Here is a 14,766-nt window from a genome sequence, read left to right on the forward strand (position 1 = left end):
ATCAAACCAACTTGTTGAACACAATTATTAAATTTATCTAAAAGTTTTTGAGGAACCATTCTAAACCCTTGTTTATCTAAATGAAACCTAATTGCATTCCAATCACCTACAACCAACCAAGCCCTATAACCATAGTGTGTTGTATGATCAATTGATCCCATAACCTTCTTCTACATACATCTGTGTTAGAGGCATACATAGGAGAACAAAAAACCTCTTCCCCAGTTTGAATTATACTAACATTCAAAAGAGGATCCCATCCTATCCAAAGCTTACCCAAAGAATGAGAGTCATAATTATGAAGCCAACACCAATTTCTATTAATTCTTTTGGAAATAGAATCAAATTTAGGCCTTCTCACCCTTGTTTTTTGCAAATAGACAAAATGAACACCATTAGACTTAGTCCATTGTATTTCACCGTGAAATACACAGACATGTTGGAAGAAGTTTTGAGGTTAAAACTTTTCCATTTCACCCTAAAGGATAAAGCAAAATATTGGTTTAACAATTTGGGACCTTTTTCTATAACTACTTAGGCAGAGATGCAACAAGAGTTCTTAAAGAAATACTATCCAGTGTCTAAGACCAATGCAATGAGAACTTCAATTCGTGAATTCTCATAAAGGGATGGGGAAATGTTTCATAAGGCATGGGAATGATTGAACGATTTGCTTAGGAAATGTCCTCACCATGACATCCCTAAATGGCAATTAGTTCAATACTTCTTTGAAAGTTTGTCCGACAACCATAAGGGTATGGTTGATGCTTCTATGGGTGGTTCTTATCTTGATAAGCATGAAGATGATATGCGGCGCTTATATGAGAGCATGAGTGAAAATTCAATACACTGATCTTTATCATCTAAAAATGATAGAAATATAGGTGGAAGGAAGAATGTAGTCTTATATCAAGTTGATAATTCTAATGATATAGTTGCCGGAGTGAAATCTCTATCCCAAAGGTTTGATCAATTTTTGATCGAACAAAATTCGGCCCATCAAGTGTCTTCCTCCCCTAATTATACTCATCATCCTTCCAATGAATCATGCATGACTTGTTCGAGTGTTTTGCATTCTACTTCCAATTGTCCTCATGGACATGCGCAAAGTGAACACCATGAATAAGTGAATGCTGCTTTTGTTAACCAATGGAATAATCCCCATGGCACTCACTATAATCTCGGGTGGAGGAACCATCCAAAATTCTCCTGGAAAAGCCAAGGGGAAGGCTCAAACCCTCCCCAAAGTGGTGTCCAAAGCAAGTATATTCCTTCCCCTATGCAAGGCCAGGGTTCCCAAGGTTATCGCTTCTCTTACCAAGCATTGCATGGAAACCAATTTTCAAACTCTCAATTTCCAAACCAATCATCATACTCTCAAGGCAATTCAAGAAGTCCCGCATTTGAAGATAAAATTTTATCCACTTTGGGCACTTTAGAGGCAAATACTCAACTGCTTCACTCTCACTCCCAATCAATTACAAAGCTAGAAACCCAAGTTGGATAAATAGCTAGCACGTTAAATGCAAGAGAGAAAGGGAAAATGTCTTTGAATCCCCCACTAAAGCAACAATTTGTTGTGGAGACCAATTCCTCTTCGGAAAGTCATACACTTGAATATGTGAATGCGGTGACCACTTTGAGAAGTGGAAGAGTTATTGACAACCAAGTTGGTAAATCCAATGAAGAGAATGAACTGGTGCAACCCAAAGTTGACACCTATCCAGTCTCACATCCCATTCCTCCTTCAGTGATTGTAAAAGACCCCATTGTTGAAAATGTTTCAAAGAATGATTTTTAAAAAGCTTTTGAGCCTAAGGCTCCATTTCCGGATGCTTTAAAAGCATCCACCTCTCTTAAAAAGTAACAAAGCAAGGCTAATGAAATCATTGATGTGTTTAGGCAAGTAAAAATCAATCTTCCTCTCTTGGATGCAATTCGACAAATTCCGGCTTATGCCAAATTTTTGAAAGATCTTCGCACCTTTAAGAGGAAAAATAAAAGCCAAGCACCGAGAAAAGTTGTTTTAACCTTGCAGCATAACACCCTCCCAAATTTTAAAGACCCCGGTTCACCAACTATTTCATACATTATTGGTGATCATGTTATTAATCGGACTATTCTTGATTCAGGAATGAGTGTGAATCTTCTCCCTTAATCAGTTTATGTTCAATTGGGCTTAGGTGATTTAAAATTGACGTCGGTAGTTTTGCAACTAGCCGACGAATCAATTAAGAAGCCCAGGGGTATCTTCGAAGATGTTTATATTAAAATTGACAAGTTCTTCTTCCCGGTCGATTTTGTTGTCATTGACGCGGAGTCGATCCCAAATCCTTGGGGCCAAATTCCCATTATCCTTGGTCATCCCTTCTTGGCTACTGCTAATGCCAACATCAATTGTAGGATGGGGATAATGAAGATCTCATTTGGCCACATAAAAGTGAAGTTGAACATTTTTAATCCAACCCCAAATTCTATGGACAAAGATAAAGATATATGTGTTGCTGAAAAATGTTTTGCAAATGAATTTGAAAAAAATGAGTCCTTGCTTGTTATTGAAATATAAAATGATTTACCTTCTAAAAAGATTTTGAAAGAAATTGTTTTCAAATCTAATGTTGAATGGGTATGGAAGCCCAAAAGTTTTGTTGTCCAAAGGCCGTCAATTTCACTTGAACCGAATCCAACAAGTTCCTTAGGGAATAGCTTGTTGGGTGGGGTTCAAAGTTCTATTCACCCCGCTGAGAAGAGGATGTTTTCCAAGATCTTTGATCCAGGCTAAAAGAGCCTAACGTCTTGCTAGAGACGTTAAAGACTAATGCTTCGTAGGGTTTGTGAACCCTATTCCTCCCTCATTTCTGTTGAAAAACCCAGTTTTCGAGCAGTTTCTTGCATTTTCTGCACTTCTAGTTCGATTGATCGAAGTTCCACTTTCATTGATCGAACCCTATGAATTTATGACTTTTCATCTTCCATTTTGATCAATTAAAGCTCATCTCAATCGATTAAAATACATTTGGATCGATCGAAGTACGTGTTTGATCGATCCTTCGATCGATCGAAATTGCGTCTTTTGAATTTTCGAAAAATGCTTTGGTTGTTGGCCTTCCCACCCCAACCCTAATTTTTAATGAACTTCTCTCTCCTCCCTTATTTTTCTTTTTCTTTTCTCTTTTCTTTTCTTTTCTTTTCTTTCTTTCTCTCCCTACCTCTTCCTCTCCCTCTTAAGCTCGGCTTTCTCTCTCTCCCTCGATTTCTTTATCTCTCTCTTCTCTCAAGTTCTCTCAATCTCACTTCCTCATATTTCCACCTCCGGTGAGACCAACCCCAATCCACCACCACCCTCTTCTCTTCTCTCGCCAGTGGAAGCCAAACCACACCCCGCCGCCGTCAAAGCTCCATTTTTACTGACGAGGGTTTTTGGCCAAAAAGGGGCCAACCCGGCATCTCTATTTCTCTAATCTCTTGGGTTCCTTTTATTCGTCGTCTCTAGCCAATTTCGGCTAAGGAGAAGCCGATCCAACCTCCGGCAACCTCTGCAAATTCCTGCGAGCTTCAGGTCACTTCCTCCTATCACGGTGAGGCCGAAAATCCTCCGTTTCACTCCAAATTCTTCGTTTCAATTTTCTCTTCTCTCTTTTTGTTCGGGTATGCGCAAATTTTTATTTTTATTTTTTTTATTTTTGATGAAAAATCAAAATAAAAAAAATATATAATGAAAATTTTAAAAAAATGGACCATGGGCTTTGATGTTGTTGAATGGAGAATTAGAAACCTTATTGAAATAAAACATTTTGGAAAATAGAGTTTGTAGTTGTTTAGAAGGATAACAGGCATTCATTGAATTGTGGATTGATGTTGTGGGCGGTGTTGCTTTTTGAATTGTTGGATGAATTTTGAATTTGATGTAAATTGAGCCTTATGTGGATATTTGATATTCGATTGAATGATTAAGCCTTTGAAAAATTTTGTAATGCCCATTTTTAAAGGAACCCATGCCAGATTTTTGAAAAATTAATTTTGAACTTTGATTTTACATTCCAAAAGATTTTGATTTTGCATGTGGTTTATTTTTGAAACTTGAAAAGGAATTTGGAAAAGATTTTTGAAGTTAAAGAATTTGATTTGAATTGAAAAGAAAGAAGATTTCAAATTGTTTAGAAAATCCAAGTTACTTTGAAATTGTGAAATTCTTGATACTTCGAACTTGTAATGGCATTGAAAAATTTGAAATGTTGTGAGCATAATCCTGACTTGTTTCACTTGATTGTCTTGAGTATGAAATGCATGGATGTGTTGATTTTGAATTATCTTAAATGCATACAAGTATGTTTTGACTTGAATCTTGTACTTTTGAACTTGAAAATGCAAAGTCTAGCCTTAAATGTATAAAGGTGTTTCAAATGGAACTTTTAAAAAAGTTTAGATTTCCAATTGACTTTAGCTAATGATTCAAGTGCATTGTTTTGGTAAAATGAACTTTGAATGTTTAAAATGCTTTGTGATCACACTTGTTGGTTTTAAAATGATTAAAAAGGAAAGTTTTGAACTTTGTTTTGAAAATGAGAAATCAGGTTGCTTAATTCCTTCTTTTGTTGTTCATTCATTGCATGATTCTTGTCGTGAAGCTTTTATACAATGCAATCAAATGTTTTCACTTCAAAGTTTTAAAAAATTCCAATTTTGCTCCAAAAGTGTCGAGTAATTCCCAAGTCAACCAAAATGCCCTTGTTTGATTTGAAACGTGTTCCATTTGACTCCTTTCCATCCAATTGCATGTGCTAAGTGCCTTTGAACTTATTTGTGATACAATTCTTGATTTTTGCCATGCTAGGGCACAAGTTTGATGTCTTCTGACCTTCCTTATCATGATTCTGATCTTCTCTTGCAAAATGAGATGAATTGCCATTCTAACCCAACATTTTGAAGTCAAATAATTCCATTGTTGTTTTATGACCTTGAAACTTGTCAAATGTGTTCCTATTTGAATAATTGTGTGCATTTTGGAATAAATGCAACTTGTTACTTGTATATACACCATTTTGCACACACTTATGTTACATTGATAGTTTTTGAGAGTTTTTGTGCATATTTCGAACATATCTTCTTGAAATTGATCTTTGACTAAGTTTGGGGGTAGGAAATGGATGTTTGGAGTCTAAAATGCCTGATTGGGATGTGATTTCTGTTTTTTGGCCTTAGTATCACTTTTTAAGCTTAAATTGTATTTTGAAATGCAATTTGACATGAGTCCAAGGATATGTTTACTTTGTCTTGAAAATTATCTGTTTAAATGCCATTTGCTTGATACCATACACTTGTGATCTATTCCTAAGAGCCAAGTAAGGGCTTATGACCAAGGTTCTTTCCAGTCCTGATTTTGATTCCAAAATTGTACGCTTCTTGTATTCTCATTTTTTTACCATTCTTTGCTTCATTTCAGCTTTAAAGGGGGTCGTGAGCCATAAGCGATCATTTTTCTGCGTATCTATTGCTTATAGGGGGTCACGAGCCATAAGTGATCATAGGATGTTGATTTTGTTGCAATGGAGTACGGGATATTTCTTTGTCTGGAGTTTGTTAATATATGTGCATCATTCAGATATATGCCATCTAGTTGCATACCATATCTAGGATTCATTCTTGAACCTGTTTGTCATCACTTGCCTTGGATTGAAGTGTTATGAAACCGTGCATTCCACTTAGTCTTTATTACATGATATGCATGCTTCTTGAGTCCTAGGTTGACATGTGCCATGATTATAAGCGCATTGTTATCCTGCTTACCCCATTTGATCTTAACTGTTGAATTTGTAGACATTCTTGCTTAGGAATTGATACGATGTCATCCTATAATCTGCTTGTCATTGTAGAATCTACTTGAGTTTTAGGTTTGTGAATGCACGTTGCATCATTTATGCACATCAGAGCCTATATTTACCCTGTTGATCATATTGTAGCTCAAAATGTTCCAAATGTGACTTTTCTACCCTCTATGCCATCACTGTATTGTCTTGAGATTGATATTGTACTTTAACCTATTCTGTTTAGCTGAGGTATGTTGAATGATAATTTTGAAGTTTTCTTAATCATTTTTTGCACAAGCATGATCCTATTTGTCTATTCTCTGTTTCTACTTGATTCCAGCTTGCTTTGTGTTTTCTTATCGGTTGCTTACCTTATTCTCTACCTATGTACTGATTTATTCTTTTTGCTTTTACAAATGCAGCACAGACAAAAGACTCTTGCTAGAAAGCGAGTACACAGAGCTCTACAGCCTCCTCCATCTCCAGAGGTAGAGTTTTCTTCATCTTCATTTTTTGCTGCTTCAGCATCTACAGTAGTCCATTCAGAGCCATCTTCTATGGAGGCGCAACATCCTATTGTCTAAGAAGTACATTCTATCTATTACTCTCATCGGAAGCTAGAGCCCGAGTATAGATTCGACCATAATCTATTTTCCCGGTTGGAGCAAACCAAGTGGTCTTATGATGAGCTTACTCGTAGGGCCATTGATGCCATCATGACATCGGCAGACACTGTAGTCTATCGTCGGGTGGTTATATTGTTTTACCAGTACCTTCAGTTGGATGAGGATGATAGACTTTTATTGCATACGACTATAGACGGCTAGGGGATCGACATTTTTCTCCCTGCCATAGCTGCTGCTTGTCAATGCCCCAATTCATCTCCATTGATTGCTGATTCTTAGGATCCATTATATCCTAGTGCTTCACCTTATCCCTCCGAGCTGACCATGGCAGCGACTCTACCTCCACATGCTGCCTATGAGGGCAATAGATTTGCAGACCGAGTTGACATTGATCCCCGATATTGGTTTATTGATTCTGTGCTGAACCTCAATGCCTTTCCATCAGGCCATTGTATACAGTAGAGAAAGGAGATTTTTTAGGCTCGATATTGTTTGAGCCAAGGCTATTGGATTTCTGTTGAGCTCATTCATAAGTTCTGGAAGAATCTGATTCATACACAAAATTTTAGAGCTGAGACTTGGTTAGGGTTACTATTTTGACCCAGATGAGATTCTAGAGTAAGATGCACAGAGAGTTAAGAGGGCCTATGACTAGGCCAAGTGGATAACGACTTATAATTCTAGCCTCAAGAATGGAAAGAACAGGGATCAGAAAAGAAAGCGTGATCAGGAGAGAGTAGTAGAGGATGTAACTACAGAAGAGACAACCGATAGGTCACCTTTGAGACAGAGATGTCACACTACTACTCCAGCTTCTATTTCATAGCCAGATGTACCTACTACATCTCAACTGGCTGGCCCTCTCTTGTCCCTCCCACAGAGCCTATAGCACAGACCGACACTCGATCCTGATATGTCAGTACAGATTCTAGCTACAGATCTGATGTCACTCAGCTACACACAGATTTCATTTCCTTCAGAGCAGATATGACCAGGCAGCACGAGGATGTCACGAGGTGGCATGATGATCTGGTGCAGAGACATGATGACTTAGTGAGGAGGCACGATCACTTGAGGACAAATGTAGTTGAGGTAAGGCGTGAGCTTGGAGCATTGCGGACTAACGTTTCGAATTCTCTCACTCGATACAGCTACGAAATGTCTAACATGCTACAATACATTGCTGATATGATGACTCAAAATCTTACTCCCTGATTCCACCATTTTTCTTCTCTTTATTACTCATAATTTGTTCTGATACACTATTATTATTGAGATATTTTTGCACTGGGTTTGTATACATTGGATATTATTTTTGTACCACACTTGATATACATTGATTTTTGGATATACGGTTTGGGATTCACTTGCTATATATGGATTTTTTCGATTTTGATATCAGTTTTGGATATTCTGAGCTTTACATTGCTAGATGCCATGATTTTTGCCCAGTTCTTAGTTTCACCTCTCATTTATATTATTGATGTATATGTTTTGACAATTGCTAGTGTGACCATTTTCAGACAGGTTTTTAGAATCTAAGTTTGAGGGTGTGCCTTCCAAAGCTGGGATTCTAGCCTCATTAAGCACTGAATTTCTCGCGTTGAAAGGTGGAGGGCCCAAACTCTAGGTTAATAATTATAAAAAAAAAGTGAGGACTTCTCCCAAAAGGCGAGAAATGGGAAATGATTAGATGGAGGTTGTCTTGATTTGTAGCCTAGTTGATTTGAGCTTGTAAGTCTTTATGGGTGTTTTAACACCTAATGCCTTAAATTCGTTCGGTTTGAGAGTCATTAACCTAAAGAGCAAAATAGATCACTACATTGCACCTTGCTTCCATCTTTGATCCTTTAAGTTAGTAAACAAATAAAATAAAAATAAAAAATTGAGTGAAAGGAATAAGCGCACCTAGTTGAATAAAGATTTAATAAAAGGTCCATTCTTTGTCTTGATGATCGGTACTAGATTTGTGTGCTAGTTTGAGGTTGGGTGAGATCATTTCTTTGGTTGGCTTAGATAGCAACATATTTGATGCCAGTTCACTGAAAAAGGATTCTAGAATTGTTTTAATTTGTCTGATCATTATCTTGATGTGTGGAGGACCATACTTGTTTGCTTGGTGTTGAGATTTTGGGAGATTGCTTAGAAAGGGTTGAAAAATTGCATACTTGAGGTAGTTCTCTCCCAATGCTTGTTTTGTATATTGGTGCCTCTTTAATGAGAAAGAGTTCAATGTTTGTGGGTATCATTTCTGGAAACCATAACGAGACTTTACTCATCCACTAGGGGTAACTTAGGGGTTTAAAAGGCTTGTTGCATACGCTAAATGAAATCGTGTTCCCTACAAAAGTGGCACTATCATTTCATTGTTTTCTAGTTCATAGTTACTTAGTCGTTTATTTCTTTCTTCTCCTTGTAGTTTATTGCTAAGGACTAGCAATATTTAAGTTTAAAGGCGTGAAGAGTGCTCAAATATGACACATTTTAGCACCTAAGTTAGGGTATTTTAGTCTATTCATCTATCTTACTTTCATATTTTAGTACTTATTTGTGTTTCTGCCAATTTCTGGTCAATAAGGTTCAAACAGGAAAAGAAGAGCCATTTAGCTCATATTTTTAGTTAAGGAGCAAATTTGGAAAGAAGTCAAAAAATTACACCAGTGAAGCTTCGATCGATCGAGATTAAGGCGGTGCCAGCTCAGTAATTCGGATAAGGCCAAGAAGATTTTTTCATGACACGTCACCTTCGATCGATTGAAGTAAGTGTTTGATCGATCGAAGTTCTCTTCGATCGATCGAAATGACTACTAGCAGTGTGCTATCTAATTCCTGAGTGCGCCCAGACTCAACCAACTTTTGCAACTGTGAATTTCCACCAATTAAATGAAATATTTCTGACTTGTTGCCTACTCAAAGAAGATTGTAATAGATTCATTGAACCAATTTTGTATGGAGTTCATCTAATAGATATTTTACAAAAGATAGAAATAGTTTTCTCTTTTGAACTAGGGTTTGTGAAGAAAGCAAGGATGAAAAAGATTATGCTAACCTTGAAGTTAATCCTTGAGGGTTCCATGGCCACTACAATGAGTGGCTAAATCCTTTTCTTGAGGCTAGAGATAGCCCCTAGGCTTGCTTCCGAAACCTAGCCTTTCGTATATTTTTGGGGATTTTAGTTGTAATTGATGTTTTGACCATGAATAAATATAGATCTTGTGATTTTTACATGATTTGTACGGATTAGTGCTTTCAATTGATTATTTAATTTTATCCATATGTCTATGTATGCTAGAATGAATGTTCATATGCTTTTCTCTAGATTTAATGAAATTGATGCATGTCTATGTGTGTTGATGTAATAAATCTAGTGATGGTCAAGGCATGGTGCTTAATTAATTACTCTTGTGGTTTATTTTATGGTTCATACTTATTTCTTGATGGATTGTGCCGCCTCCTTAGTTTAATTAGTTTAATTTTTATGTCATTAACATAGTTGTAGTGTAATTGCTTTAATTTCTTAGATAGGTGGACAATCCATTCTTGTTGTTTGATGTTCTATACTTATGAGTACAAGAAGTACATTTCTCTAGATTTTTGTGTGTGTAGTAATTCTGGTTTAATTGAAAGGTTAATGGTCTCATTTGATAGGTTGTGTTACTCACTAGATTGATTAGACAATCTATGCTTATTTACCATCCATACTTAGTTTTCAATTGGTGACACACACACATTTTACAATATGAATTTCCCTATTAATTTACAATTGCTAGTGTTTTGTGAAGTGAAGCTTAGTGGTGAACTCTAAGCCCCAAGACCTTTCTCTCATATTACTTTCTCTAATTTCTAGATTATCACTTAATTGCATTGTTTTAATTGAACCATTAGTTTAATTAATAATTTCAAACCCTATTTGATCATTCGACCTACTAATCGAATATTGATTCCAGAACACCCTACTTTTCCCTTGGGACGATCCCTACTCACTCTTGCTACGTTAGTAGTTAGTAGTGGTAGTGGCATTTAACAAATTTAAACTCGGCCACATTTTATCATACATTGAACTTTGGTTCTGGTGACACCAGGCATGTACTCCTACCCTAAAGAGAAAATCTACATGGCACCATCTACCAATCATTAGCCAAGGAATATTCTGGCATTCCCTGAGTGAAAAGGCCACAATACCTCTGGTACAACTCATTATCTTGTCCTCTAGTGGGCATGTTATTTGACAACTTATGTCTATGTATATATCATCAATATATATTAATCTTAACCACTAAACAATGGATAATATACCTTAGTTTCTCACACTAAGACCACAGGACACGCATCACACAATTTTTCATCACTTGTAATGACCAAAATACCCTGTGAAGGACACTTGTCAACATATACGAAATTCTATAGTTGTAGTTGTGTACACCTGATAAAACTTCATTTCTGAGTAATGCAACATAATGTACTATCTCAGATAAGTGTAAAATGGTAGGATACATGAGTAAAATGACCTAAATGCCTCTGTGAACCTCTGTAGCCAAATTACACATGTTGCACTTAAAATAAATCACATTTAAAAGGGAAAACCCTAATTTAAATATGGGAGCAACAGTATCAAAGTTTTTTCCTTTCCTAGTCTGATAACAGATGATTGTGGTGATGGCAACTTTGTTGGCGTTCGAAGGTTTATAAGGATAGGTTCTTTCAAGGGCCGAATTTCAGGACTTCTGACAGGCAACCCTTGCTAAGGTCACGTTAGGTCCGGATAAGAATCTCAATATAACAGGTCGTGTAAAGTTGATGAAGATTGTATTCGTCCTGTTTGGGATCACAACCCCATCCCGCTGCATAAGTAGCTAGCCTACGAGGAAGACTTTTGTGATGATGAAGTATAAGCTAAAAAGTACTTAGGGGATGTAGAGGTGCAGGAAGATATCAGGATCAAGGATATCATGACTCTAGGGAGATTCGTATGAAAATGGATATTTCTACTTTTAATGATCACCTTAATATAGAAGAAATCTTGGATTGGATAACATAAGTTGAGAGATTGTTTGACTACATGCATATCCATGAAGATAAAAAAAAAAAAAAAGAGTGAAACTGGTGGTGTATAGGCTTATGGGAGGAGCTTTTGCATGGTGAAAACAACTATAGGTTTCTCATGCACAACAAGGGACGACACTAGTACACTCTTGGACGAAAATGAAGTATTTGATAAGGACCAGATTCTTGCTTCCAAACTATGAGAAAACCATATTCTAAAAGTATCAGGATTGCAAGAGGGGAAGTAAAATAGTGATGTGTGTCAATTAGAAATGACCACTCGTAATAAAATAAATCCTTGTAGGATAAGGCTATTTAGAGGGTCTCGAACCTCAAGGACCGTGTTGAAATTGTTAAGTATAAAATTAGTTCCGATTTAACCCAAGAGAAAGATTGATTGGTGATTTTATTACTTCTAATTGCAAATGAAATTAAAATCCGAAAATAAACTAAGTTTAGGATAATAGATATCAAGAAAAAGGGAACTCAGGGATTCACTTCACCACTATCCTCATAACAAGGTCAATTATTTTAAATTATGGGAAAATTCATATTTAAGTATTTTCTAGAATCAAGTGGCTACAAGCTCACTTTAATTCAATTAGAAAGTTGTATATGAATAAACACTAAGAATAACTTATCCTCAGTTAGCACGATTTTTCTACCTAACTACTCTAATCTACGGTGTTAAACAACCTGAATTCCCTAAGCATGAATTATCAAACCACTTATTCATATATTCATTAAATACCATTGTATTACTACTCCTATAATCATATCAAATAAGAGAAGTTTGAATTTGATTGAAGCAAAATTAAATCTAACACAAGACGGAGATTTCATTTAAACCGATTATAAACATTAAATCTTAATTTCTTAGCACAACTAAGTCAATTGCTCTTAACCATGCAATCAATATCCACAATCCATAAAAGATCCCTAAAAATAAGTACAATTAAACCATGTTACTTGGCTAAAGTTGCATCAATTCCCTGAGAAGAGTTTATTTACTCATAGAGAGGTAGAAGTCTTCAATTATGCAATAAATGCCATTTCCATGGACTGCAAATCTGACTGGAATCACTTTCTTCAAGCTTTAGCTATGGAAGATTGTTCCTAGCTGCCAATAATCTCTTATGTGTTTTCTCTCTTCAATAGGCATTAATTATGCCTTATTTGGCCAACAATAGGCCCTAAACTTATGCTCCAACTTTTTGAGGAAGTCTGGCCCAAATAGGATTAGAAGAGAGCAAAACCAATGCTCCAACGTTCGATCCCTCAGGGTAGATTTTGTATACATTGCTAGTTTGAGTGGGGATTCGATCCTCAATTAGGGGTTCGAACCCTCATGCTATAAAAACATGAACTTTGTCCATTTGAGCTCTAACTTGATCCTGAGTAAGCTGGTACTCTCCTTGATCCTTGGAAACATCATTGAAGGCCCACAATAGGTGGAATTAACTGGTTTTGAAGGCCAACACCTGAAAATACCTAAAACCACGAAAATGGTATAAGTACTACTACATAAGCATTACTAAAGAACTATTACATGTAACCTTAAGGGCTTGAATGTGCAATATTCAGTGCGCTTAGTATACCCCCAAACATACATATTGCTAGTCTCTTAGCAATACAAAACAAAAATTAAAATAAAGTAAATAAACTAACTTCCTCTTTCGTGGGAGATACGATTGCATTTAGTATATGCAATAAGCCTTTAAACCCTCAGGTTACCCTTAGTGGACGAGTTGTAGTCTCGTGAGGGTTTCTAGAGATGATACCCACAAACATCCATAATTGGTGCAAAAGTTGCACTTAACTCATTTTTTTTTTTTTTTTAATTGGTGTTTTATTGAGCTCAAAAAATCATCATGAATACAAGAGCACAGAGGGCATACCTTTAGGAAAAGCAAACAGAAAAACTACATGGATAATATGCCTAATGAATAAGCCCACTTCCAGTACAAAATCACAATATCAAACCATAATCTATACAATAACATCAATAATATTAACTCTCTGAACATCACAAACTTCCAAAAGGGCAGCTCGAGCCATAGCCTCAAGATGAAGATTATCTGAACCATGGAGTCTATTGTTCCTTTCTCTCCAAATATACCACAAAACTGTAGCAAACAAACTTTGAAGCCTCTTTGAATTCTGATACAGCTTATCCATCCACAGAAAGAGATCCCACACTGACATAACTTCTTGAAATCACTGTAAATCTGATCCCAAAATACCACCCAGCCATGTCCACACCCCCTAGAAGAAAGGACATGAAACAAAAATATCGTCAGTGTTGTTTATACTTTGCTGACAGAGGGAGCATCTAACAACCAATCATACTTTCTTTCGCTACAAATTTACCATAGAAGGCAGTCTATCCAAGAGAACTAGTACAGCTGTAATAGACCATCGAGGCCTGGCCTTACCCCAACACAATTTAAACCAAGTCATCTCAGTATCCCCTAACCTAATACCATCCCAAGCAATTTTAAAGGAGAACTTTCCCTTGTCCCACATCAATTTATCTTCCCCCTCTTTAATCACTACATTCTACAGAAACATTTTAACTTGAACCAGATTTTCATGTTGCAAACTGTGAAAATTTCAAGCCCCATTTTGAATTAAAGAACTTACCAGATTATCTCTAGGCAACTGCAAACTTCTAACCACACTGTGACCAAAAACAACATTAAAAAATTGGCCTTTACACAAGGGATCCTTTAAAAACAAAGTATTTTGCCTATCCCCAAACTGAAACTAAATATGCTGTTGTACCACTTCTATAACTTCAACCAAAGATTTCCATATAGAGGAGCTAGTTTTACCTGACTACCACATTCCAATAATTAGAATTCTGAGCATACTTAAATTTAAACCAAGAAATCCACAGTTTGTCCTTGCTATTTAGAAATTCCCAAGCTAACACTGACCTGGAAACAAGTTGGATATCAGAAAAGTTTCCAAATCCTAAAATCTCCTTCAGTTTTTAGTTGTGTAACTCTATCCCAGTTTAACAAATGCATCTTCTTTGCATCATCCTTACTTCTGGAAAGAAAATATTTGTATTTTTTCTGGATTTGATTGATAGTAGCCATAAACATATCATAAATACTACACCAGTGTTGGAAAATGGGTGTGACCACAGCCCTGATTAGTTCTAATCATCCAGCTAATGAAAGCAGTTTTGTGTTCCAACGCATAATTTTATTTAAAATTTTGTCCAAAAGCTCCTTGCAGTGAGTCTTCTTTAAGCCATTCAGACACAAAGGCATCCCTAAGTA

General features: G+C 36.3%; 1 non-coding gene across 1 annotated transcript; it reads right to left on the bottom strand.

Moving 5' to 3' along the window:
* Nucleotides 1–592: 592 nt before the first annotated feature.
* Nucleotides 593–699, bottom strand: LOC132283771 (small nucleolar RNA R71). Its single transcript, XR_009472129.1, has one exon. It is a non-coding gene; the product is annotated as a small nucleolar RNA R71 (small nucleolar RNA).
* Nucleotides 700–14,766: the final 14,067 nt, after the last annotated feature.

This window comes from Cornus florida, unplaced genomic scaffold, assembly GCF_030987335.1.
Source record: "Cornus florida cultivar Cherokee Brave unplaced genomic scaffold, ASM3098733v1 CherokeeBrave_3.0.0_Hap2_Chr01, whole genome shotgun sequence".
In the NCBI taxonomy this organism is placed as follows: Eukaryota; Viridiplantae; Streptophyta; class Magnoliopsida; order Cornales; family Cornaceae; genus Cornus; species Cornus florida.